General features: G+C 37.7%; 1 pseudogene; it reads left to right on the top strand.

Annotated features, from left to right (window-relative positions):
• The first annotated feature begins 680 nt into the window (after positions 1 to 680).
• Positions 681 to 829, top strand: LOC145268527 (U2 spliceosomal RNA; annotated as a pseudogene).
• The last annotated feature ends 8,447 nt before the right edge of the window (positions 830 to 9,276 follow it).

Raw genomic sequence — 9,276 nt, 5'->3', positions numbered from 1 at the left:
CTAATTACTTATTTTTGAAATATTTATTCAATGTTATTTTTATTATATTTCCCATTGTGTTAAAGAAAACAAAAAAATCTTAACATTGAGAGAAGGGGCTATGTTAACCTTAGCAGATAAATGAATTAATTTATTAATTCATTATAAGTTCGGCTAGTAACGCAAAACAGGAAGGATTTAATATCAGGCATAAAATCTGACAGAATACTATTTGATGGTCTGAATCGCTTAATCTCCTAGTTTTCCATTAATCTTTTTTTTTTTTAATTTTAATTCTTATTATTTAATATGTCTTCATTTCAAAGCTATAATTATTTTGTAAATATATGTTCAGTCCCATTATAAAAATTAAATTTGTTTCCCGTTCTTGTTTACATAGACTAGAATTAATGGACTCGTAGTATAATTAATATTAAATAAATTCTATACCAATCCGTAGTTTAAAAAAATTAGACTATTAAATTAATTTCCAGCGCTATTTGTAAATTTTACCCATTTATTATATTTTTAGTCGCGTGCAAGCGACTATAGAAGTCACTCCGTCGGTCCGTCGGTCCGTCGGTCAGTCGGTCGGTCTGTCGGTCGGTTGGGCTGTCGGTCTTTCCGTAACACTTTTGTGCTTGGCCTTTTTGGTTAAGATCAAAGGTATGTTGTTAATAGATGCTGTTCTTAGCTTTTTGAGCTTTTCTTGGCCTTTTGGCCAAGATCAAAGTGTAGTATCTTTTCCAACTACATGCAGTACTTATGTTTGTAACTTTGTGATATGAAGTGGGGGATCTCTTTTCTATATTAATTTAATGTAAAATGATCACCTACTTTACAACCAGTCAGCCTCAAAGCAATTAAATTCATTCTCCAGATCATTCTTTAAGCATTCAAGTCATTTTAAGGTCATTCAATTCATCCTTAAGTTCATTAAAGTCATTCTAAGTCATTTACTTTTTATTTATTTAAGCCATTTCATCCCATTTTTCAGTCATTTTAGTTTATCTTTAAGAATTTCATGTCAATCCTACATTCACGCATTCATTCATTACACGAGAGCACGCGACTAATGGCTATCGGCCTTGTTTATTCTTGCTTGTGTTAGAATTCATGTATGAAAACATGACGTAAAGCATAAATTCGAGACGTCACACTAAATCTGTATATACTTGTTAAGTTAAGGTTTAAAACTTTATTTATAAGAAAGTTCGAATTTGTCTCTAGATTTTGGTTTCTATTTCAGGGCATAGCATTTACTTCATTTATTGGCAAATTTACTATTAATGCCGTATTTGACATTTCTAAAAAAAAGGCCAAATTTCTGATATTTTTAAATGAGGCAAACGTGTATGTAATACGTTTAAAAAGTTTGTGAATAATAGACGGAGAGAAAAATCTTTTTTTTTGTAAGACAAGCAAGGATACTCGATATTTCCCGGTATAATGTGTAACATTTTTCCTAAAAATGTTTATTTTTCTCTTCCGTGCCCCATATTTTTTTCTCCGCCCATTCTATTCATTTTCTGCTTGTGTGGTAATAAAACTTCTCAAATGCACTCGTGATGTTTGGCTGAATAAGGCGTTAACTTTAGCCAAAAAGGTATGTTTGTTCTTTCATCGGATTATTTTGATTACCGATTATCGATACTTATCGTAAACATTCCGATACAAAACCTACATAAGAACACTGCCAGCCACATAAATTAAACTTGTGTGAAATTTAATAAAAAGCGGCCCAGCCGTTGCGGAGTCTAAAGGGAGCGAATTAACCCTTCCCCACAGACAAAGTTCCTATAACATTCACAATTAGGACAATAGGTTAAATAATACAAATTGCCTAATTAAAAAAATCAGAGACAGAAATATTTTATTTCATCGGTCTCTTTTATATCTTTCTTTCTTTATCTCTCTCCCTCTGCCCCGCCTTCTTTCTTTCCCTTATCTCTTTCTCTTTCTACTCCCTCGCTCTTCCCTACACTTTTCTCCCTCCATTCCTTTTCTTTCCCTTATCTCTTTCTCTTTCTCCTTTTACTCTCTTACTCTTTCTGACCTTTCTCTTTCTGACCTTTCTCTTTCTTGTTCTCTCTCCTTCTACTCGTTATCTCTTTCTTTATTTTTTTCTCTGTTTCTCGTTTGCTCTCTTTACTCCGTGTCTCTTTCTCTCCCGTCTTCTAACCCCTCTCTCTTTCTTTTTCGTATCTCTTTCTTCCTCTTTACTCTATTTTTCTCCCTCCCCTCACACCTTCTCTTTTACTTTTCTTTTCACCCTCTCTCTCTTCCCACATCTTTTCTCTATTTCTCTTTTTTCCTCCACTCCCTCTCTTTTCTCCTTTCTCTTTCTCTATCACTCGATCTTTGCACATGTAGCCGAATGTGAATAAAGATGGCGACAATTAACAATGAATGCTCAATTCAATTAGATTATCATAATTTTCAAGTTACTATTAATACGACATTATGCACGAATAAGAAAATCAATGAAATTAAAAAAAAACATGAATCAAATTTTATAATTTAAATATATGAAAGAAGAATTTTTAAACGAGATAAATCGGTAAAATATACAAATAAATAGACGAATAAACGTACATTTCAAAGTAATAATCCAAATATTTTCTTTCAAAATTATATTTAAAATTTAAGCCGTTCATGAATAAATAAAGTGTGAGAATACAATGATTATGAAAAATTTTTACGGCAATAAAAAATAAAACTTTAAAGAGAAATTGTAATAACGATATAATTATCATTCATTGAAATGCTAGAATGACATTTGAAACTTCCGGTAAATCTGAATAGCTTGTACATTTGATACAATGCTCTTACCAAAATCAATATTGTTTACAAATATTCGCACATGTCAGTAATAAATAAATAAATAAATAAATAAATAAATATGTATATATGCATATATATATATACATATATATATATATATATATATATATGTGTGTGTGTGTGTGTGTGTGTGTGTGTGTGCACGGTGAAAATTATGGAAATAATATTCAAACGTGAATATTTATTATTTTAAGAAACTCAACTCAAATATGGCTAGAAGTTATTTGATATACGGAGCTAACAGCAACAAAAGTTGATCGTCGCAAAAAAAGAAGATGTCTATTAACTTTTGCCATAATAACCCCAATGTTATAAAAAATGCATAATCGTTATTTTCATGGCAAGTGTTCGACTGAACTCCAATCTATGGTTGTCTCTCGTCAAACTTTCATGAAAAACACGCATCTATCTGAAACCACTATCAATAATTTGCCACATTCTTTATCTGTGCATAAACCTCAACGTATATTCCAGGAACAAAGCTTCTTTCTTAGAACTGCACGTCGGTTAAACTCTCTTCCGTCATCCTGCTTTCCAGCTGACTACAATATGGATGTCTTCAAGTCCAACGTAAACAAGTTCTTGATGAGCCATCCCCTTAAGTAATCCAATTGACCAAATTTCGACTAATAACGATTACTATATTGTCCCATTGACTACTGTAACTCATTAACCCTTATATTCGAGTGACTTCCGGCCCTTGATAAGTGCGAATTCATTTGTAAAAAATAGAGAGTTCTACAAGATTATAGTTCATAAAAACAAGCTACTGAAATAAGAAGCTGTATTACGATGAGGCATCAAAGCAGTTAATTGATAGAGATCACTAGAGCAACATGTTTTCTTTATTATGTATTGATATTCATATTAAAACCTCTTATTTCTATTTTTCTCTATTTATTTGCGTTCTCACGGAGTAAAATGTGACACAAGGTAGTTTTTAATGTGGGAGAAAACCAGACCAAAAGAAGGGCAAAAGGTCACTCTGCTAGAGACAAAAAATAATAATTGTCTCAGTATAGAGGGCTTCCCCTCCATTGACTATTGAAAATAAACTTATGTGTAAGAACATATAATACACTTTGAGCTATTAAATCCTTTATTCAAGGTAAAAAATACAATATAAATTAAACACGAGCAAAAATTAAGGCACAAGGCCAACTAAAACAGTGGGGAAGTATGGGGGCCGTTGGATATTATTGTTACTCCAGAACTAAACAAAAAGTTTCTCTTAGTTAGTATACTTTTTCACCATAATACCGCATTCACCCTTTCGTCCTATTTAGAACCCAATTATTTAAAACATTTTTTTATTGAAGCGTAAAAATAAAAAAGATAACAATAATGATAACACAATAATTCATTTGTGTTGAGGGGGGGGGAAGAAAAATGAAAACGTGGTTAGTAAGACCCTCTCAACCCCGTCTAATAGATAGACCGCTCATATTACTTTGGTTTGTAAAGGAACCTGAGGTTCTGCGGGACGGTCTCTAGGTGAGAAGAGAAATTGGTGAGTGACAGAAGATGTTAGTGATTGATTTCTTTCTCTCCAAGATGAAGGGGTATTCAGAGGGGGGTGGCGAAAAGAAAAATTTCGATTAGGAGTGGATGGGGATCTTGAAGGCTCCCTAGTCCGGGAGGGATGGGGCACTCACTCGGCTAGCTAAGAGGCTAAAAGTTAGAGCATACCTGAGGCAACTGCGCGTTCCACACCTAGGCGGGGAACACGTATTCAAATTTGGCTCCTTTTCGTACACACAGACTTGCTACATGTATCCATATTCTGTCAAATACCGTGCGATACAGCCTCTTTCTATCACATCTAATCTTCACCCTTAATTGGTGTTTAAAGAAAGCGATCAGATCCTGATCAGAAAAAGACCCCCCTCCGACCACTTTGCAGTCGCAACGTCCAAATTATCACTTTTCACGGCCAGGATCGTAATGTTGACCATTTGTCTTTCCCGGTTCCACAGCGGCCTCACATTGTTAACGACGTTGGATACGATAATCGAGTAAGGATGCTCGGGATCGATGCGAGCCGTCACCTCGTATTAGCGGAGTTCACAGCAATCGAAGAACGCATGATCACTCATTTCTACTGCAACAAAATAGATTATTCCGATATCTCAGAAGCTCGACATAAACATCCTGACGTCATCAACGAACACAGATACTCTGCTGGCAAGCCACCAGGCAGAGCTATTCTGCACAGGGTCGAATTTGCCTACTCACTTCTCAGCTTGCAGAACAGCAATTTCTGTTACTGTGAGCTGGCGATACATCACGAAGATCTACTTGCAGAAATCCATTTTAAAACCAGTGGCCTCTAAGTCATCTGTCTTAGAGGCCACTGGTTTTAAAATGGATTTCTGCAGGAAACAATGGTCGACCCTCTCAAAAGCTTTGGACTGGTCTAAATTGATCACCACGATTTCCGTGTCATCATCTATCTCTCCATCTAGGGTCATGTGGATCAGATGCAAGTTGTTCTGAATCGATCTCCCATTCATAGAGTAGTTCTCCGGTCCAATCAAGTCGCTGATAACAACCTGCAGCCGATCTAACAAAAATCTTCAACTTTGTGTTAATAACTTTGAGTTATGGGTCTGTAGTTATCTAATTCTTTCCCGCCATGCCCGTCAATTTTCCGCAGCATTATGATCACTCCCCTGGACCCCTGAGCAAACCAATGGTTGAACACACCGCCAGAAGAGGAAGAAACATGGGAGGCAGCCTCAAAAAGCAGCATCTTTCTACACTAATGCAATCATCCTTGCCAAAGCTGCTAAGATACTGTGTAGGCATATGGTGTAAGTTTGAAGGCAGTATGTATGGGAATTCAGTGTATAATTCCTGTCCCTCAGCTTTGCTTCAATTCATCTGTATGATTGAGCATGAGGTGGATGTCAAGTCACAGCTCAGATTTGGAGCAACTACAACTGACCTGGCAATGGCTCAACTCTTTCAATACAACTGCTTTGCCAAGTACAAAGAAGGTGCTACCACACAAAGGCAATCTATAGATAGAGAGACTCCACTTCCAGTCTACATTCGGATGTCTGTTCATTCTAAGACCAGAAAAAGACATCTTGTGGAAATGCTGCATGACCATGGTCTTAGAATTCCATATGATCGAGTGCTTGACATATCAGCCTAGCTGGGAGATGCAGTTGTAAGTAGATAGGTTAAGGAAGGTGTGGTTTGTCCCATCAAGTTGAGGAAAGTTCTCTTCTGTACGAGTGCGAAGGACAATATAGATCAAAATCCGTCATCTACCTTAAAAGACTTTTTCAATTGTTTTGGTGATGAGGTTTCTTTCCACAAACCCATAAAAAACGGACTTCTTCCATCAGCAAACAGCTGTAGCTGCCACTGACAAGAAGAAACATGTATTGAAAAGTGACTGCAAACTTTTCATATCTTGTCAATCACGAGAATGTGATCTTCAAGCATGATATTTGAGTATCTAGCAGACAAGATTGTATTCATGTGTCCCGACAATGTCGTAGTTGTAACCAAAGGAGAGAAGGTCTTGTCAAACAAATCCATCAACTTTGAAGATCTACAACATTGCAATCATGAAGAAGCTGACTCCAGGATTTTCACACACGCACTTCATGCAGCCAAATAGAAGACAAATTTGTGTTAATCAACGTGTGTTACGCATACATCCTTGTCATAGCAGTTAATGTCTTTGCGATTTTTGAGAATGTTGGCTTAGAAATGCTTTGGCTAGAATTCGGCCAGACACAGTCTATTAGATGGTTCCCAATTCCTAACTTGGCGATGAACCTCGGCCAAGAGAAATGTAGTGGCATGCTTTTCTTTCATGCCTTCACTGGTTGTGACGTGGTCTCGGCCTTTCGAGACAACTGCATGGAAAACATGGGCAGTTTTTCCTGAAATGGACCCAAACTGAGTCAGTACCCACCTACCATAGAAGATGCTGATCTCAACATTCGAGAAATTTGTTGTCACTATGCATGACAAACACAGCAACACTACCAACGTTGATGAGGCAAGACTGCGCTTGTTTGCTCGGAAGTAAAGACCATATGACTACATTCCACCGACTAGTGCATCTCTCGTTCAGCATGTTAGACGATCTGCATTCCAAGCTGCTTGCATATCGAGCCAGTCAACAGAATGTACAATGCAATCTGAAAGTCCAAGCAACTGAGGCTGGCAAAAAAAGTGAAGGTTGGAAAGTTCTCTGGTCAACCCTCCCATTCATTGCTCAGTCCTGCCAGCAGCTGACAAAATGTTTCGCTGGTGAATGTCGGGGACCATGCAAATGTTATCACTACAAAACTAGAAAACATATATTTTGATGTACAGATCATGAAAATGTTATTACTTTTACAATATTTAGTGCAAATACTGTTTAGTACTGGTACGAATAGCGACCATCTTGAAAAATGACGTCCATTTTGTTTTTGAAGTTTGCTAACGCACTTTTCTGAAAGAGAGAGTTCTGAAGCACATGCATCACCAAGTGAAAGATTGTTTCAGCAATCTTCCCCACTAATTTGGATGGTAGGAAACGCTATTGGTCCACGTCCACATCTCCCACCCCAGATGCTCGACCCGAAACCTGTTGACTAGACCACGTCTAGCCATCAGATCAGCCAGGCTGGACTCAGACCTCTCTGACCCTCTAGCTTCGCCTCCTACCTTATCTATCTTGGAGTCTAAGATGACGTTTCAATCCCCCACTAGCACGACTCGCTTCCTACACGCTACGAACGCATCGAGCTGACTGAAGAATGCCCTCCGCATCCCTATGAACAATGTTGACTGTCGCGGACAGATTATGTCTCACCAGCAAGGAGATTCCATTCCTGCTGCAGCTATTGTTTTTGTTGAAAATGCTTCTGTGGCTTCGGCTGTGGCAGCTGTTGTTGTTGCAGCAGTTGCTTCGGCAGTTTCGGCAACTTCGGCTGCTGCTGCTGCGCCTGCTACTGTAATTGTAGCTGCGGTGCTGTTGTGGAGGCTTCTTTTGCGGAGGTTGCTGTTGTTGCTGCTACTGATGTTGCTGCTCATGCTCTTCCTGCGGCTGCTGCTCCTTCTGCTGCTGTTACTGATGTTGCTGCTGCTATTGTTGCTGCTGCTTTTGCTGCTGCTATCGTTGTATCTGCGACCGTTTTTGTTGCCGCTGCTGCTGTTGAGTAGGTGGTGAGGTTGAAGTGGAGATAGATGTGTTCTTCCGTTTATGCCCTCCACCGTACTCCACTGCTCCTTGGTCTCCGTGAGCTTTATCAACTTAAGGGCCGATGTTGACAATTCCTTGGTTTCAGTGGTTGTTGCCACCCCCGCTGCTGGAACTGCTGGTTACTGTGTTGTGCAGGTTGGCTTGGAACCATTTTTTGGGGGCAGTTCTTTGCCATGTAACCGTGTTCCTCATAGAACCAGCAGTGAGGCCGTCTACCCTAGACCAGCACTGTCATGTTGGCTTCCATGAAGATACTACACTTTGATCTTTTCCCGAGGGCCAAGAAAGAAAAAAAAATGCTTGCCCTTTTTTCTAATTATTCAAAAATAAAATACAACTGTGTTATATATGGTTCATGGAATTGCATTCATCTGCAAAAGATCTAGCTAATTTGCATACTCTTTTTAATAGATACGTGAAAAATTAATAGCCGATGCTCAAATGTCGAACTTCCTTTACTTAAAAATTCACCAAAGTCAGGAAATTAACCAATTTTAATGAATTTTTCAGTATTTATCAAATAATGATCACGGAATATATTGAATTCATGTTTTAAATTTAAACCTTAGTGAAAATGTATTATTCTGTTTAAATAAAAAATACCTTTACTAGAAAGGACTTGGCCTGCCTTGATAGAGTTCAAAATAGACTTCGTAGCCTCGTAGGAGATGTCCTTTTCTCCTCCTTGCAAACTTTATCTCACAGAAGAGATGTTGCGAGTTTGTCTCTGATGTATCATTATTTTCATGGGAAGTGTTCGAATGAGCTTCAATCTATGGTCCCCCCTCGCCAAACTTTCACAAGAAACACTCGTCTAGCTGTAAACACTATCAATAATTCCCCCCACTCTTTATCTGTGCCTAAACCTAAACGTATATTCCATGAACAAAGCTTCTTTCTTAGAACTGCACGCCTGTGGAATTGTCTTCCGTTTTCCTGCTTTCCGGCTGACTACAATATGGTTGTGTTCAAGTCTAACGTAAATAAGTTCTTGATGAGCCGTTCCATATAAGTTATCAACTTTACCAAATTTTCATTACTAATGATTATTATATTGTCCAATTTCTACTGTACACTCTTTAACTCTTATCCTTGAGTGGCCTCTTGGCCTTGATAATGTGGTGATGCCTATGTAAAAAAAAAAAGTTATGGTTTTCAGTAGTAAAAAATATGCATAAATTTATTTTTGCTTTTTTTATGAAAATAAAGCATCGTAAATTATGACAATTAAAAAAAAA

This window comes from Euprymna scolopes, chromosome 43 (assembly GCF_053919585.1).
Source record: "Euprymna scolopes isolate OS-2025 chromosome 43, ASM5391958v1, whole genome shotgun sequence".
Taxonomy (NCBI): Eukaryota; Metazoa; Mollusca; class Cephalopoda; order Sepiida; family Sepiolidae; genus Euprymna; species Euprymna scolopes.
Note: the sequence above shows the minus strand (reverse complement) of the source record. Positions and strands in the feature narration are given on the sequence as shown.